The sequence below is a fragment of the Trichosurus vulpecula genome, chromosome 4 (assembly GCF_011100635.1).
Source record: "Trichosurus vulpecula isolate mTriVul1 chromosome 4, mTriVul1.pri, whole genome shotgun sequence".
NCBI classification, from domain to species: Eukaryota; Metazoa; Chordata; class Mammalia; order Diprotodontia; family Phalangeridae; genus Trichosurus; species Trichosurus vulpecula.
The window spans coordinates 70,733,028-70,750,839 of NC_050576.1; the positions used below are offsets into that span (position 1 = coordinate 70,733,028).

At 39.6% G+C, this 17,812-nt stretch overlaps 1 protein-coding gene across 1 annotated transcript in view; it reads left to right on the forward strand.

The window, feature by feature from the left end:
• The window catches only part of PAPPA2 (pappalysin 2), a 393,032-nt gene that overhangs the window by 178,091 nt on the left and 197,129 nt on the right, over window positions 1-17,812 (forward strand). The window lies entirely within an intron of this gene.

Genomic DNA, 17,812 nt, shown 5'->3' on the forward strand with positions numbered 1-17,812 from the left:
CCCCCTCTCCCATTCTTGCAATTGATCTTGACTTCCCCTCTTAAATCACCTTCTCCTCTGAGGACACCTTGGTGTTTACCTGTGAGCTCCTTGAGGACAGGGACTGTCTTTGCTTTTCCTTGTATCCCTAGTAGGAACGCTCTGTGGGGCCATGATGGAGAATTCCAAAGGAGTCCGAAAGCAGTGTGGCTGATGAGAAATGGGGAGAAAAATGATGCTGAGCCCCTTCTTTAAACAGAGGTCCTCAAGGTCTGGCCCCTCCAATCAAAGGGTCCAATCAAAAGGCAGAGGGTACTGATGAGATATGAGTACTAGGCAGATTCAACCTTGTAGCATAATGAGATTTCCAAGTGATGAATGTCCTGGGGAAGGAAGGCATCTCTATTTTACAGATAGGGAAGCTCAGGCTGAGAGAGGTTAAGTGACTTACCCAGGGTCATAGAGCTAGTAAATATCTGAGCCAAGAGCCAAACTTTGGTCTTTCAAAGTCCAGTACTCTATCCCCTGCACCACCTAGCTGTTTTTATATCTTTTATGTCCTTCCTGAGTCTCTGGGCTGAACATCACTGAGTCCTTCACCATCCCCTCATATGTCTCGGATTCATGCCCCCTCACTCTCTCTGTCACTCTCTTCAGAGGTATTCCAAATTATTAGTGATTTGTTGTTGTTGCTGTTCAGTCATGTCCAATTCTTTGTGCTCCCAACTGGGTTTTCTTGGAAAAGATACTGGAATAGTTTTCCGTTTCCCTCACCAGTTCATTTTACAAAAGAGAAAACTGAGGCAAACAGGGTTAAATGACTTGCCTAGGGTCACACAGCTAGTGAGTTTCTGAGGCCAGATCTGAACTTAGGAAGATGAGTCTTCCTGACTACAGGCCCAGCACTCTATTCACTGTGCCACCATTAAATATACACTGTGAACGGATATTGAGGCAGTAGATGGTAGAGTAGAAGACATCTTGCTCTCAGCTCATTAATATTCTAGGCAAAGCAGACACCAAGGAAGTAGCTAGAGAAGTGGACAATAAATGCTTGTTGATTGGAGTACCAAGCAACATATCAATGTATTCAAAATAACATGGTCATGTTTGTTTTTGTGGCAGCCCTAAAAGAATCTCAAATTCAGAATGGTTTCCCTCAAACTGGAATGGATGGCAATCCTAACAGAAACAACCACACACATGTGGTATTTTAAATGTCACGTGCTACCACATCAGTGATACATTATGGACAGATGATTGCTTGGAGAATTGTACTGAAGTCTCAAACTAATTATAGTCCCCTAAATAATGTTTCTTCCAATTCTTGCAGCTAGCCAAGTGCTCTGCAAGAACTTCCAGCACATAGACAGTTCAATGAAGCTTTAGTTCATTGTCCTTTGAAAGATGGGAATCCCTGATGCCCAAAGTATCTAATAATGCTTCCTTCCCTTCATCCATGATAGCATTGGCTTCTGCCCCTTAAAAATATTTGGATAGTTATTCCTTAACTTCTTGTAAAAGATAGGTAACTGCTGGTATTTTAAAAAATGTTTTTCTATACCATCTAACCTTTGGAGTGGGACAGAGATCAGGTATATGCAATGAGCTGATAAGCAAAGCAGATTAGTATAGGGAAAATTGCACAGGAAAATTGGGTTCTGGTCTTGGCTTTGCTGTAAATAGTGTGACCTTGGTCAAAATACTTAACCTCTCAGAAACTCAATTTCCCTATCTGTAAATAAATAAGGAGTACTAGCTGATTTCTAGTCCTAACATAATTGAATGAAAGTGGCATTTATTAAGTGCTTAAATTACTGGAGATAACAATTACAGAAATATAGTCCTTGCCCTTGAGAATCTTACATTCCGATGAGTGGAAAACACATATAAAGCAGTACTGATCAGGGAAAGGTACTTTGTTGCAGAAAGAAATAGGGACATTGAGTAGGGCCATAGGGGAATAGGTTGACACACCCCATCCAGAAACAGTGGCAGAGTTGATTTCATTATGACTCTTGGTTCTAGAACTGGTTTGGGAGGGCTGGGGAATGAGGAAGTTAAGGAGATGGCCACAGAAAAGGGAGTGATGTGAAACATGGCCAGAGGTTTCCTGAAAGCATTCTGGGAAGGGCAGTGACCAGTCATAGAGGTCCTTTGTCAGAAGTGGGCAGGATCATGAAATGTTCAAAACATAGTATAGAATAGTGTGGGAGAGGCAGCCACTGCACCAGTGCTAACTGTGGGAATCCTGTGCCAGTAGAGATGTTAATGAACCACTACCTACTCAGGAAAAAAAAAAATTAGGGAGAAGAGAAAGATGGTGATTTGAAACTTGGAAATAACAATTTTCAGTGGTATAGTGAGGAGAGCTTCATCTTAGTGCAAGTAAGAGATGGAGGGCTTTTCAGAAAGAGCAAGACAATGTGGTCATTTCAATCCGGTAATATACTAGGTCCTATTTCTTGTGCAGCCTCTGTAGGGCTCACTTGGTTCAAGAGTGTAGTATGCCAAGAGGATGTATGATGAATTATGTTTTTCCCTGAGGAAAGTAAATTCAAGGTTCCTGTTTGTCTCACCCATTAGGGATCAGGGAAGTTAGCAGTATAGAAGCCAGGGGCAGTTCATTTACTCAGGGAGATGGCAGTTCCAAAGGAAGGTCCCTAGACTCAGTTGTACTTGGCATCTGGAGCTTTTAATCTAGTGTTAGGATGTCTTTCTTGAGACTTAAAGGTACTTTATAGAAGAAATACATCCGTCAATGCTGAAAACATTAGGCCCTATCGCTGGGTGCATTTTAGGGGAGGGCTTGTAACTTAATGGGAACTTGGAGCAATAATGGAAGGGTGAAGGGTAGAAAACCAACTCTCAAACTGGGGCAGCAATTTTTTACCTGCGAAACTATGGCAGCTTATTTCCCACTCCCCCCCCCCCACACACACACACATTGAAGTTGAGAATGGCCCCTCCAAAATCAGACAGGAAGAACAGAGGAAGGAAAGGGTGGGATCAAACCATGGACATTGCGGGACCTCAGCCATGATTTTCAGGCCATGGCAGAAGGAAGGATTCTATGTTGGTTTTGTGAAAGGCGGCTCCTTGAACTTGGTACATGGCTGTAACCACCTCTGGTAAGTACCCCAGGGTTTGTGTTTACTCCATGCTTCAGAGGAGTTCCAGGGTCAGGGCAGCTCAGGCATTTTACAGGGAAGAGAGGAGTCCAGCTCAAACAGGTTTGATTGTTTTTTCTTCCTCTGAGGTCATAGAAAGAGAGGAGTCAATCAATTTAGAAACTGAAAGTTACTAGTTTGGAAGATTCCTTGCTTTCAAATTCCAGCTAGAAAGGATTCAGAAAAGTGGCAGGACAAGAGGACTGGGGTACCAGGTGGGAAAAGGATCCATGGTTAGGACATAAACAACTTGCTGACCAGAGAAAAGCTAGACTCCCCCAAAACTCAAAACATTTTTTTTCCCAGGCTAGGCCTTTTCCCTCTCAAAGATAAAAGGAGGATATGTCTGATATAGAGACCTTGGTCCCTGACAAATTTAAGAAAAGTTTTCCTGGGAAATGCCAGAGATCTGCCTAGCCTTTTTGTCCCTGAAAGTGGTGCCAAGGGATTTTTCAATGTGGCTCAGTTGGTGGTATTGGACTTGGGGTTCGAAAGATCCAGATTCCAATCCTGCCTCACACACATCCTGAGCAAATGATTTAAACCTTCCTCAGTCTCAGTTTTCTCATCTGTAAAATGGGAATAATATTATCCCTTACTTCACAAGGTTGTTGAGAGGATCAAGTCAGATAACATATACAAAATACTTTACAAACTTGTAAACGCTAGCTATTTTCATTATTGCTATAATTATCATCAGACCCCCGGCATCAGGAATACAATCCAAACCCTTCTTGGACCTACTGATATATCAGCCCATACTGATTCATAATCTTTGATTTGAAAGGAGTTCTAAAGGTGATCTGATTCAAGCCCCTATATAGATGTGGTTGTCATAATGGAGAACAGACAAACACAGCTATGAAAAACCCATGGTTTGTACAATGGCAGTAGACCATAGCTCTGACTACCTGTCTGCTCCCTTATTTCCCTTCACTGCTTCTTGATCTTTCTTTAGGAAGGCTAAGTCTCAGACCTTCTGGCAACTCTCATGTCTGCCTTATATCTGAGTTCCCTGAGAGAACCTAATGATGCTTAAACATCAGTGACCAGCTTAGAATTGTGGAAGGCTGGGCCTTTAACACTGAGACCTTGTGAAACTTTGTAGTCTCTCTTTGTGTCACCCTCTGGTTCACTCATGGCATATAGGGTACAGCTCAAAGCAAATGGTATTGCCTTTGGAAAATTCAGCCCAACATGTTTAGGATTTATTTATATTCACTGGCCTCTGTGACCCATGTTCTCAGCTTGTGAGTTCAGAGGTGCTGTTTGTAGAAGACAGAGTTGTGAGGCCATCCTGTCATCTCAGTCCTGTACCTCCTTTGGCCCCCAGTTTGTACCTAGCTTTTCATATTTTTTATGACCTTCCCAACAATTTTTGTTCAACTATATTGTACAAGAATTTTATCATCAAAACTCACCTCCCTTATGAATTGTGTTCCAAACAGGACAGAGTGTAATGTGTTTCCCCAGATGCAGAACCATAACTGACTCATAGATTTATCCAAAAAGTATTTTTACAGCATTTATTTTTCTGACCATCCCTGTACTTTTACTTAGTATTCCATCCATTATATTTTTAGAATGGCCTTATTTTCCTCAGATTGCTCTTTAATTGCAGTAAGGAGATCTTAGCCTTTGAATTTTTCCTTCTTTCAGAAATCAGGGTCAATGAATACAAAAATAGCTGTTAAATCTCACACCCAGCAAACAGCAATCAGTAGGTGATTTTCCATCTTTCTTTTGCACATTGCCTCATCTCATCTCCTTTTCTGTTCCTTCTTACTTCCATTATTTCCTTCTCACATGCGCTCTCTTCCCCTCTCTTTCTCTGCTTCTCCCCATTTCTCTCTCTCTCTCCTTCTCCCCTTTTCCTTCTCTTTCTACCTCTCTGCTTCCCTCTTCCTCTGCTCCTTCCCCTTCTCCCTCTTCTTCTTTCCCTGTCTTTTTCTTTCTCCCTCTCCCTCTTTTGTTTCCCCATCTCTCTCCATTTCACCAATCTTTCACCCTTTCTTTTTCCCTCTCCCATCTCTGTCTCTTTCCCTCTCCCTCTTTTTCTCTGTTTCCCCCTTCCTCTCCTTATCCTTCCCTTCTCCCCTTCTATCCCTGTCTTTTTCTTTCTTTCTTTCTTTCTTTCTTCTTCTTCTTCTTCTTCTTCTTCTGCTTCTTCTTCTTCTTCTTCTTCTTCTTCTTCTTCTTCTTCTTCTTCTTCTTCTTCTTCTTCTTCTTCTTCTTCTTCTTCTTCTTCTTCTCTGTCTCTCTCTCTCTCCCTCCCTCCATTTTTCCCTTTCTCTTTCCCCCTTCTTTCTCCCCTTTCTCCTTTCTCCCCTCTTTCTTCCTCTTCCTCACTCTTTTTCTCTCTTTTGCTTTCTCTATCTCTCTCACTTTTCTTCTTTTCTCCCTTTTTCTCTTTCTTCACATTTTTTTCTTTCCCTCTTCTTTTCTTTTCCCTTACACATAATCATTGGTTCTCAAAGTTAAAAGGAACATCAGAGGTTGCTTATTTCAACCCATACTTGATCAGAAATACCCTCTGCAACATCTCCAGCAAGTGCTCATCCAGCCTACCCTATAGGAATTCCAGTTGGATGGGAATCACTCCTTCCCAAACAGCTCATTTCACTTTTGGGCAGCTCAAATTTTCTAAGAAGTTTTTCCTTGTATTGAGCCAAGATCTTGTTCGCTGTAAAAATATACATTGTTTTCCATGTTCTCCCCACTGAATCAAAGAAAGAATGAAATACATTAAGGGCTTACTACGTGCCAAACATTGTGCTAAGTACTAGGGATGTATGTATATTTCGTATTTGAAAATAAAAGCAACATAGTACCTTACTCTCAAAGAGATTCCATTCTAATGGATGAGATAATTTCCCAGGGTAATGGTGGCCAATGACCAGAGTTAGGGTCTGGGAAATCATTAAGAAGCCAAATGGAGTAATAAAGCAGTCCATTAGCACAACATGTATGTCCTTCAGGATTTTGTCCTGGCCCCTCTTCTCCCTCTGCACTACTTCACTTGGTCATCTTATCGGCACCCATAAATTTAATTTCCTTTCTCTATGCTGATGATCTTCAAATATACCTATCCTGTCCCAACCACTCTGTTGATCTCCGATCTTATGTCTCCAATTGCCTTTCAGTGATCATATCCAAAATAGCTCATTATCTTTCTCCCTAAACCCTCCACCCCTCCTGCCTTTCCTATTACTGCAGTGGGCAGCACCATCCAGCCAGGCTCACAGTCTAGGAGTCATCTTGGACTCCTCACTATCGCCCCCATATGCAAGTTTTTTACTAAGGCTCATATATTTCACTTCTGCAACATCTCTCAAATACTCTCCCTTTCTCTTCTCTGACACTGCTACCACTCTAATGCAGGCCCTCATCACCTCGCTCCTGGACTATTGCAATTTCTTGCCCCAAGTCTTCCCCCACTCTAATCCATTCTCCATTCAACCATTAAAGTGATTTTCCTAAAGCATAGGTCTGATCGCGCCATTCCACCCCACCCCCCGCTTCAATAAACTCCAGTGGCCTCTTATTGCCCCCAAGACCAAACACAAAATATTCTGGTTGGCCTTCAAGCCTTTCATAACCCAGCTAGATCCTACCTTTCCAGTCTTCTTATTTATACCTTACTCTCTACCACATACTCTTCCTTCCAGTGAAAATAGCCTCCTGGCTACTCTGCAAACAAGATATTTTGTCTTGCCTCCATGCATTTACTCCATGCCTGGAGTAGTTCTTTCTATTGATTTCCCTGGCTTCCTTTAAGGCCTTACTAAAACCTTATCTTTTATTGGAAGCCTTAGTTGGGGAAGTGCCTTTCTTCTGTTAATTATTTCCTATTTATCCTAAGTATAGATGGCTTTTGTATATATATTTTCTGCATCTTGTCTCCGCCATTAGATTGTAAGCTCTTTGAGAGCATGAACTATCTTTAGTATTTTTTTGTGCATAGTGCCTTGCACATAGTAGGTGCTTAAAATATATTTTTAATTGAATGATCACAGTTTTTAGAGCAAGAAGTAGAGATGTACCTGGAGTGGGAGGAGAGGAAACATGCAGAAAATGACCAGGGTAAAGCTGAGGATGCACGGTCCGAGGGGAAACAGAGCCATGCAGGCCCAGATCTTCATCTCTGGTGGTGTGGTTTGGATGGTAGAACACTAGCAGCTGTAGGATAAATGGGGCAGAAAATAAGATCAAATCAAAGTCTAATTCCTGGTTCACAGCACAACCCTTTAAATACTTGATGACAGCTCTCATGCATAAAGTAAGTCTTCTCTTTTCCAGTCTAAACATCCCCAGTTTCTTAAGCTGATTCCTGAATGACTTGGATCCTCTCACTACCCTAGTCACCAACCTCTGGGCACACTCTAGCTTACCAATCTGCTTCGTAAAATGTGGTTCCGAGGGCTACTAAAATATTCTACATGTGTACTGGTTAGGACAACATTGAATGGATGCAACCTTACTCATTATGAATGTTTTCCTGTTGATGAGGTCAAAGATAGCACTGACATTTTTGGCTGTCATGCCACTCTACTGACTCATTGAGGTTTCAGTACGTTAAAACTCATATGTGGTTTTTTTCATGTGAATCGCTGCCTAGCCATGCTTCTGTGAACCTGTACTTGTACAGATGACTTTTTGATCCCATCTGCAAGACTTTACATTGATCCCTATTGAATTTAATCTTATTAAATTCATACCTGACATTTAGCATTTTTTTTCCTGAATCTTGGTTTTGTCATCCAATATAAAATCTGTTTCACATCCATATCATTGCCAAAATGTTTAATACCAAGGACAGAGCCCCATGACACTCTGCTAGACACACCCATCTAGGTTGAAAATGTTCCATTAATTATCACTCTTTTTTTTTGTATGGGGGAAGGCAGGGCAATTGAGGTTAAATGACTTGTCCAAGGACACACAGCTAATAAGTGTGTCAAGTGTCTGAGGCTGGATTGGAACTCAGGTTCTCCTGACTCCAGGGCTGGTGCTCTACTTACTACGCCACCTAGCTGCTCCTTAGTTATGATACCTTTTGTCTAGTTATTGCACCAGTTAAAAGTTCAACTACATGGATAATTGTAATGGAAGTCTGGTACATTCACAGATCTCATCAGCTTTCTCAGCTGATGTGACCTCTCCATATGGAAGATGTTAGGGAGCTTGCTTCTGAAAATTGACATGTAAGGGAAAGAAATGCCTTAGAGGTACTGTGAAATACCTTATTATGCAAAGAAGACACCAAATGAGGGAAGCTAAAACTGACAAGCCTTTTTGAATGCCTCCAAAGCCAAACAAAGTGTCACCAGGTTAAGTCATCAGAACCAGTTACAAAATAGCTATGCATGCTCCATAGTCTCTTTAAAACACTATGTACATTATCACAAATCTCCTGGAAGCATGTTCAGGAGTATTATCCCCATGGAGAAGCTGCATTAGTTGGTCAAGCTGAGTAAACCTACAAATGCTCCAGAACCTCATTATTACATAATCAAACAGATTTTCTCTATCTTATCCATAAGCATATTATGCAAGATTTTGTCAAATGCCTTGCTTAAAATCAATTAAACTATGACTATGGTGACAACTATTTTTTCAGTTAAGGGAATTGCACCTGTTCATTCTCTCTCAAAACATGGAAAGTCGAAAATATTTCATCCAATTAGAAATCAGATTGCCTAACGTTGTATTATTTCCTTTTAATTAATTGGCTTTATTTGATTCATTGTCAATCTCTCCCTGTATTCAGGATCCAGACCTATGCTGAGGAGGTCTGGTCCCACGTTTTTAGCTATTGGCACACATTGCTTAATAAATCAATATGCTTGGAAGTTGAACCTGTGTTTCTGCTGTCGTTTCATCTTTTACTCACCACACTATGGAATTACTTTTATCAACCAATCTAGTAACTATCCAAAACAGAAATTAATCTGGCTTGCTTTTTCCTTAATTAATTCCACGTTTGTTCATAGTTTTCGCTTTATTTTTGAAATGCTTAAAAACCATCCCTTTGATAATGTAAATTGTTAAATCAAATCAAAGGCAAAATTCCTAATGGTTTAAAGAAGCTATTTTCCCCCTATAAAAATCAAGATGATAGTTATTCTTTTTTAGTCCTCTGGTACCTCTCCCATTTTCCAAAGTTTTCTAAATACCAATGATAATGGTTTAGCAATCCTATCTAGAAGCTCATCCAGTACCTTGGAATGTTGTTTGGCCTTAGTGACTTAAAGTCACTGAGGGCAGCTGGGGACATTTTCCTCTTTTATCTTGGGCTTCAGTTCCCCACCATCTTTATTCTCTGTTTCCCAGTCTGATGTTCATTATTATTCTCTGTGCAGAAAATAGATAAAATCAGATTTGAATAGTTTTGGCTTCCTTTTGTCTTATCACCATCCTAATCCCCTTTAGCAGTGATATTATCCCTTCTTTGATCTTCTCCATACCCCCAATGTAGCTATTAGGAAACCTCAAAAACCTCTTTTTGTTGTCTTTAGCATTCTCTGGAAGAGTCAGCTTGTTCTAGAGTTTGACATTCCTGATATATTTTTTTTAGAGTCTACACCACATTTTAAAAAAATATTCATCTTCAGTTTCTTGCCCTTCAGTTCTATCATCTATACACATTCTTGGGGAGTTATTTTTGTTTTTACTCTGAGTAGGCCATTGAGTTCCCTGGGCAACTCCGTCAATCTGTTTAGATAGTTCCCATCTTTGTTCCTCTTCAGCATTGTTTATATTCCTCTGTGCAGAATTTCACCTTCTCTTTTGGCCTTGTTTTTGCACCCCACCATGGTTATCCTGCAATAGCAGAAATAGCCCTGTATTTGGAGTCCCAAGATATGAGTTTAAATAACTTTTGCCTCTGCCACTTTTTACTGGTGTCATTTCTGCCAAGTCATATTGCCTCTCTAGACCTGTTTCTTTGTAAAATGAAGGACTGCTACTACATGACCTCTAAAGCCCCTTCCAACTCCCAAAATTTCAGGATCCTTTTTTCCTCCCTTCTTCTAAGTTGAACTCATAATAATCTCCCATACTAGATGGAGATTCTAAAGTCTCAACACTCATTCATTTACTTATTTTCTAGGACATAAAAGCCTACCTTTTCCTTTACATAGATTTGAAAAGATTGAAATTCTACTCTTCCCCAGGATTTACAAAATGTTTCATTTCCACTGGAATGTGTTACCTGTTTCTCTACTCCATAGATATTTATCCTCAGACTCTGTTATCAGCCCTGACCACACACTGAATTTTTCAGAGTTTTACTACATTTCCCTTGTAGAATTATTTACAGTCGAGTAACAGATACATTCAACTAAAATAATTATGCCCAATTTTGTCTTTAATGCAAAGAATATACTTTTCTAGCTAGATGGAACTTTATAGGTCATATAGACCAGTCTCTTACAGTAGCAAGTACACATTATACCTTCTCTGACTTGTAGAAATCCAGCCTTCCTTTGATAGGGAACTTACTACCCTTCAAGACAGTCTTTTCCATTTTTGGTCAGGTCTCATTCTTATGAATTTGCTCCTTATATTAAACCAAAATCTCTTTATAATTTCAACTCATTTATCCTATACCTGTCTTCTGGTGCCAAATAAGACAATTTGAATTCTCCTTCTATATGATAACCTTCTAAATATTTAAAGACCAGTAATACACCCCAACCCTTGTCTCCTCTTTAATTGGCTTGACGTTTCTTCAGTAGATCATCTGACACTGTTTTAAACCTCCTCACATCATGTTTATCCTCTTCTGAATGTATTCTGACTTCCTGAGGCCTCTTCTACACTGTGTTGCCCAGAAGTGAATATGGTACTCCCAACATGATTATTAACTTCCACAGATATGCAACTAGTCATGATTTATTTGTTTCGTCATCCAGGCTCCAACTTTTCATTTTGCATGTAAGGAAATTCAGGGAAACTTTGTCAAATGCCTTGCTAGACACATTCTATGTTTCTGACATTTCCCGAAAGTAACAGTCTAGCATTCAAATCTGTACAGAAATACGGTGAAATCGACGTTATTTTTTTTAATGCATTTATTCTGGTTCCTACTAATCACTATGCCCTTATCTGGGTGATTACAAAGCATCTTTTTAGTAATTCATTTGAGAATTAAACCAGTGATTGACGTCAATCTTATTTATCTATAGTTTTTCAAATAAACTTTTTTCACCTTTTTGAAAATTGGTACTTTGGTCTCTGTGGAAACCTTTCCTTTTAGGGGGACTGTCTTTCCTATCAACACATCCTTTCTTGCTATCTTGCCCCCTCCATTATCTGAAGTCTTTATTGGATGGAATTAGGAACAGAGTAGCAACTGCCCTCACTGTCATGGTTGCCCTTTAAAGACAAAAAAAGTCAGCAAAGCAAGTTGTTGATTTTTTCCTTCTCAAAGAGGTTCAATGATATCACGAGGGGGATGTCTTGATTTGCTCATGAATTGGATTTAGGTAAGGCTGAACTTCACAAAACCATCAACCTCAGTCTCTCCTCTGGAGTCATTGGAGTCCCTCAGTTAACCTCACTATCTTGTCTACCTCTGAAGAGGAAAAAAGTCACCAAGACAAGTAAAGAATGTATTAGATACTACCCAACCGTGAGCAGTTATATCTTCAAGTTTCCCATCATCATGACAACATTCCTCAGTGCTGATTTTGTGTTCTATATTACAAAAGTTTTCATTTGATTTGGTCACTATTTTACCGTCTGTGCTATTATTTTCTGTTTTCTTTCTGACCCCTTCTGAAGAAACCATGTGAAAAGAACATGACCGAAGAAACACCATCTAAATGAGTAAGAGTTTAAGGGCGATGGGTCTGTGAACAGTAGGGAGGGTTCCTTCCTGCTTTAAGAAAGAACTGTAAAACTGGTCAAGCAGTTTTCTCAAAATGAAATCTCCTAAATTGTCAAGTAGAGGAATCCTTCAATGGAAGCAGCAAGGTCTTCTCAAATACCAGGCTGAAGAACATAGAGAGGGTTCTCATCACTAGTCCCCAGTTAGGTGGGGCAGTGAATAAAGTCAGAAAGCCCTAAATTCAAATCCAACCGCAGACACTTTCTAGTTGTGTGACCCTGGGCAAATCACTTAATTTCCTTAGTTTCCTAAGAGGAAACTTAGTTTCCTCCACTGTAATGTGGGGATGATAACAGCATCCACCTTGTAGGGTTGTTGTGAAGGTCAAATGAGATAATATTTGTAAAGCACGGTGCTTAGCATAGTGCCCACACAGTGTCCAGCACATAGGTGTTACATAAATGTTTATTAACCTCCCTTCCCCTCTTCCCCAGAAAATAGACTAAATATACACTCTATAATATTACATGTAATTACTTTGAGTCAATCCCTTGAATAAAAGGGAAAAAAAGAAGTAAAGCTATTTAATAACTGAAATAGCACCATGCTTTATAAAGAAGTGGAGGACTTGGAAATATGTTGTTCTGAAAGGCAAAGGAGCTAGGAATATAACATAATTAATCTACCTAGAAAAAAATGAGCATAGGGGCAGCTAAGTGGCGCAATGAGTAGAGCACCTGCCCTGGAGTCAGGAGGATCTGAGTTCAAAAACAGCCTCAGACACTTGACACACTTACTAGCAGTGTGACCTTGGGCAAGTCACTTAACCCCAATTGCCCCACCTTCCCCCCTATAAAAACAAACAAACAAAAAAATGAGTATAATCCCATGGGTGGAAAGGAATACGTAATGAAATAGAGGACTTTAGGCATTCCTGATGAAAAGACTAGATCTGAAAAGAAAATCTGACACAATACTGAAATGAAATGGAACCATACCCAAACAACTTTACTAAAGAAATTTGTTCATAGAAATGAAAAGTCCTATTAAATTCCTCATATTTAATAGATAAATGGAAGTTATTAATTGTAATCATTTTAGTAATCAGACAAATAATAATGTTGAAACCAATCAGTTTAATTCTATTTAACAATTATTTTTAAGATAGCCACAACAAGCAATGCACTATATTTGGAATACAGACAACAGTGGAATACTCTCTGTCATCAAGAAGCTTGCAGTAACTATAAAATCTTAGCTTTTGAAAGAACTTTAGAGGCTATCTAGGCCAACATTATATCCATTAATAGGAATCCCTTCTGTGGTATCTCTGACACATTATAGATGCCCAGACTTGGAGTTAGGAGAATGTAGGTTCAAATCCTTCCACTCATACCAACAAGCTATGTGACTTTGAGTACAGATTTACTTTACATCGGTCTTCCCATGTTTGCTTGAATTCTACATTTTTTCCATTTTTATGGAAACCTATTACCCAATGTAACTTAGTGATTCATTGAACACCTATGGGGTAGGTAGGTATTTCAGAGGTTTGGATTTAGAAAAGAAGCTGCAATTTATATCAACAGGAGGAACAGAACAAGCATAAATTTAAGATTTTTAATTGCCATAAATTTCATTTTGATTTTAGATCTGGAAATAGCACCTATTATTAAATTCTTTTTTATCCCTAAAAAAATTATTTTCCCTTGAAAGAGGAGAAAAAGAACTTTTTCAAAGACTGAAAGATTACTGTAAGTAATTGAGGCTACTTAATTCTTGAAGTTAATCCAAAATAAAGCACATACTGTAGCTGGAATTACTTAACCTGATACCAAAATCCTGTGAGGTCCTATGGGACTTATGATTTATAATTACAGTAGATCCTTATGAAAAAAATCCAATTTCATACATGAACAATCACACATATATTTCTTAGGAATATTTTTTTTCTAGAAAACTAAACCTCAGTTTAGCATTTTAAACATCCTATAATCTGGCTCCCATAAACCTTTCCGATCTTATTTCATATTATGCCCCTTAATGTATTCTCCAGGAGCCAAACTTTATGTCTCTGTAGATATGATATCTCACCTCCCAACACTCCACCTTTGTCTCTCCTTATTGCCCTACTTATCTCCACCTCTTTAGAACTCTTAATTTCTTTTGTGGTCAGGCAACCTCTTATAAATTGCTTTTCATGATCCCTATATTCCTTAGCGTTCTCTCTCTCTCTCTCTCTCTCTCTCTCTCTCTCTCTCTCTCTCTCTCTCTCAATAATCTTGCATTTATACTCTGTACATACTGTGTATTTATTTCTCTTTACACATGTTTTATTCCCTGCCACTGAAATATAAGCTCCTTGAGGGCAGGGACTGTTTTGTTTTTGTCTTTCTATTCCCATTTCCAAGAAAAGGACCTTGCACAGAGTAGGCTCCTAATAAATACGTGTTGAATTTACTTGAATTCCTCTAGCATGTTGATTTTTTTGAAAGTTTCTTTTAAAAAGGCATGTTACATGCTAAATACTATATCTTAATTTCTGGTTATGTTCTGCAGTTTGATACTACATGCAGAGATGAAATAAGATGAAGTCCTTGCCTTTAAGGTATTTATAGTCTAATAAGGAAGATAAAACATATGCAAATATAAATAGGTCATAAGGCAGAATAAAATCGAAGGAATTTTCACATAACTATGAGAAATTTAATGAAAAACTGATGATGTTAAGCTGTGGGAATCAAGGAAGGCTTCATGGGGGATGTGGTACCTGATATGCATCTTATTACATGGGTCGGATTTCAACAGTTTCAAATAACGAGTATGGATTTTTTTTTCTTTTTTTTTTGGAGGGGGGAGGGCAAGGCAATTGGGGTTAAGTGACTTGCCCAAGGTCACATAGCTAGACTAGTGTGCATTTCAGCGGAAGAGTTCATTCTAGGGATAGAGGATGGGTACGCAAAGATATCGAGATCAGAGAGGGTAGGCTGGGAATGATGATGATTTATAGGCAGAGACATAAAAGAGAGTAGTGTGGAATAGGTTGGAAAAAGATAGGTTGAAGCTAGATAGCAGAAGAACTTCCATTCTAGGAAAAGAGACCAATAATTTATTAAATAGGCAATGGAAGCCACTAAAGGGCTTTGAATAAGTATAATGTGACTGGAGCAATGAATTAGGAAGGTGATACCCAAGACATTGTGAAGTATAGATTGGAGAGACTGAAGGCAGAAACACCAACTAGGAAGCTAGGGCAAGAATAAAAGTGAGAAGTAAGGAGGGCCAAAGGCAAGATGGTTATAATGGGATTAGCATGGAGAGGGCAGATGGGAGACTGATTGTGGACATAGACTGTACAAGATTTGGAAACTAATGGAATGTGGGAGTAGTAAGAAAGAGAAGAGTACAAGAGGACTTAGTTTGTGAGTTTGAAGGGAAGGTAATGCTGTCTATAGAGATATGGAAATTAAGAGCTAAGGGCATATTATTAAGGGGAGAACAAGAAGCTCCATTTTGGGTCTGTTGAGTTTGAGATGACAGAAGATATAAAAAGACATCCAAATTAAGACTCCCAAAAGAGAGTTGGGAAATATGGGACTAGAGCACCAGCAAGAGTTTGGTACTAGAGGTAAAAGTTGGGAAATGTGACTGACCATAGAGATGAGTCACAAATGACAGAATATGGAGGGAAAAGATCAGAGGGTGAGGGAAAGAGTGTTGAAGAGACCTAAAAGGAGGCAGCTCTGTGGCTCAGTGGATAGAGTTCTTAGTCTGGACTCAGGACGACCTGAGTTCAAATGTGGCCTCAGATCCTTACTAGTTGTGTGACCTTGGACAAGTCACTTAATCCCTATTTGCCTAGGAGGTAGCTGGGTGGTTTTCAGCAGATAGAGCTCTGAGCCTACGATCACAAAGTCCTGAGTTGAAATTTGGCCTCAGATCCTTACTAGCTGTGTGACCCTGGGTAACTCACTCAACCTCTGGAAAGGGAAATAGCAAACCACTCTGGTATCTTTGGCAAGAAAATCTCATGGACGATATGGTCCATGGGGTCACAAAGAATTGGACACAACCAAATGATTGAAAAACAAGAAGAAGATAATGAAAAAATAGTAGGTCCAGTGAAGCCCAGCCAGAAAGTTAAGACAAAACCACGATAAGCTCCAGGTTAAAATTCTAGCAGTTTAATGCCTTCCATGTTCTCAAGAACTGCTTTAATGAAAGATTTGATGAATGCTCATAGCATCAGAGATTTAGAGCTAAAGGGGGCTTCCGGGTTCATCTAATCCAAACCCCTCCTTCTACTGATAAAGAAAATAAGGCCCAGGATGGCTGTCACTTGTCTGACATCATACACGTTAGTAACAGAAGTTGGATTTGAATCCAAGTCCTCTCAATATGTAGCCATAGCTTTACCCACTAATTTTCTCTTTCCGTCTCTATCTCTCTTTCTTTGTCTCTCTTTTTCTCTCTCTCTGTCTTCTCTGTCTCTCTGTCTCTATCTCTCTCACACACAAAGACAAAAACAAAGTCGATTTGGAGGTCTCAGTAATACCTCATGGTACCAACACCCATTTACATGATCTCCTCCTTCAAGAATCATATGTAAAAAATTTAGTGTGACCTCCTAGTCCCCAGACCAGGAACAGATTAACACAGGTCATCGAGGTACAGAAACCAGGACCGGCAGATCATTTGTTAAGGTATTGCAGACTTGCTTTCATGGGCCAGTCTGGATTTGGCTTCAATAAAGTATGTTTTTCACCCCCTTCCCCTCCGGAAAAGTTCCAAACTTCATGCATTATAAGCAGATAAAACAATTCCTGTAGGTATACAATGATCCATGTTGATACCACCTTGGGGAGATAGTTTGTGGTTTTTTTTGTGTCCGGCAATTCACAGGTGCAAGAAATGTGTTTGTATCTTCCAGTTGAGAGAAGAGAGAACCAGTGTGGTACAATGAAAAGGACCAGAATGGGAAGATAGGAAATCAGAGGTCTCCTAGTTTTGTCTTTGAGAGAAGTTGGTTGTTTCACCTTGGGAAAATCAATTATTCTCCCTCTGCTTCAATTTCCTTCTATGTAAGATGAAGGGGTGATACAGATGACCTGGGTCTGAATCCCAGCTCTGCCATGACAACCTATATAAACTTGGACAGGTTGTCTTGTAAGCAGTCTGAGCTTCCTTTTCTTCATGTGTGAAAAGATCAGGGTAGCACGGGATGATCTTTTCTAGCACAAAATCTATGTTGCTAGGATGCTGAGATACTACCTGACCCTAGTGCCCATTGTTAATGCTTAATAAGCACTCATTTCCTTCCTTCAAAGGTCAGGGAGACTTAAGTTTGAATCTAAGCTCTGTTCTGCATAACCGTTCTGCCTAAGTCTTTGGATATAAAACAAGGGGGAAGACTTAGGTCAAACCTTATCTCTGTCAGTTACTACCTAAGGTCACAGTGACCTTGGACAAACCACTTCACTTTTCTGACCCTCTGTTTCCTTATGTGTAAAGGGAGAATGCTGGGCCTCTCATATTCATTCCAGTTCTAAATCCATGATCTTATCCTATCGCCCTACTGAGTGTTCTCTAAGATTGCAAGTGGATTTGGAATGAACAGCAGGTTTGGAATCAGAAAACCTCAATTTCATTCCCACATTTGCTGTATACCAGCTGTGTGACCTTAGGCAAGTAGCATAGCCCCTCTGGGCCCGTTTCCTCATCTGGAACAACGAGGCATTTAGATGAGATGAATTCTAAGGTCTCTTCAAGCTCTAAATCCTACAGTTCTTCCAATTGTAATTTTTTATGACTTTATGGGTGTCAAGTACAG